The sequence below is a fragment of the Cynoglossus semilaevis genome, chromosome 12, assembly GCF_000523025.1.
Source record: "Cynoglossus semilaevis isolate Cse_v1.0 chromosome 12, Cse_v1.0, whole genome shotgun sequence".
Lineage (NCBI taxonomy): Eukaryota > Metazoa > Chordata > Actinopteri > Pleuronectiformes > Cynoglossidae > Cynoglossus > Cynoglossus semilaevis.
Window position 1 is genome coordinate 17181986 of NC_024318.1, and position 913 is coordinate 17182898.

At 38.9% G+C, this 913-nt stretch overlaps 1 protein-coding gene across 1 annotated transcript in view; it reads right to left on the minus strand.

Annotated features, from left to right (window-relative positions):
* The window catches only part of zswim8 (zinc finger, SWIM-type containing 8), a 30778-nt gene that overhangs the window by 25078 nt on the left and 4787 nt on the right, over positions 1-913 (minus strand). The window lies entirely within an intron of this gene.

Sequence of the window (913 nt, forward strand, 5' to 3'; positions counted from 1 at the left end):
TGCACGGGGGCTGCTACTGCTGTTCTGAGAAGATCGAATGGGCAACAGTAAAAACAAGAGCAGGAATCAAATTTTTCCTTCAACCGATACATTTTTTTCCCCAGTCTCTTGTTAACCATTTACACCACTGTGTTACTTTTCATTAATTCATTCCATCTGCCCCCCCCCATCCCCCCTCCGTTTGCAAACCTCTTACTTAAGCCCGCATGAAATTTCAATTGTAAAAAAAAAAAAATATATTTGCAAGTTCGACTTAAGGAAAAGTTGGTCCAGTTAACAAAAAGTAAGAAAACTACAACGAAGGGATGTTGCGGATGGTTCTGTCAAAGAAGCACATAATATTTACTGACTGGTTGCAAAAGAACCAGACATCTGATTGGAACGGGTCCCAGGTAGAAAAAAAAAAAGCAAAGACGAGTCACAAAAATCCCCAAACAAATGCAGGGAGAATTTACAAATTAAAAGCACCTTACTAATGTGCGTTCGAAAATTCACAAATGTATTTTATGAAACTAACATATCTTCGCATGCATGCATTTGTGAATTGCCAAAATACATTTGTAAAGATTCCAAATACATTTGTGAATCCTTGTTTGTGTATTTATTCTTTTTGAGACTGTTCTAGCTCCATAGATGTTGGCCCTTTGTAAGCCAAGTCATAAGTGTGCTTTACTTTTAGCCCAGACGTTTACAACAGTCCTTTAATTGTCAATCGTGACCAGACTGGGACAAATGAAGAACTTGTGTGTAGAGTAACAAGAGTACGTAGCATTAAGCACAATGACAGGACTCTTGAAGTATACATCGGTCTACTGCTGGCTGAAGAGGGTGATAGGTCTCAGATTACACAGCCCAGCTGAGAACTACTACTACTTGTGCTGTTGTTTACCATATATGGAGAAGGAGCTCTGTA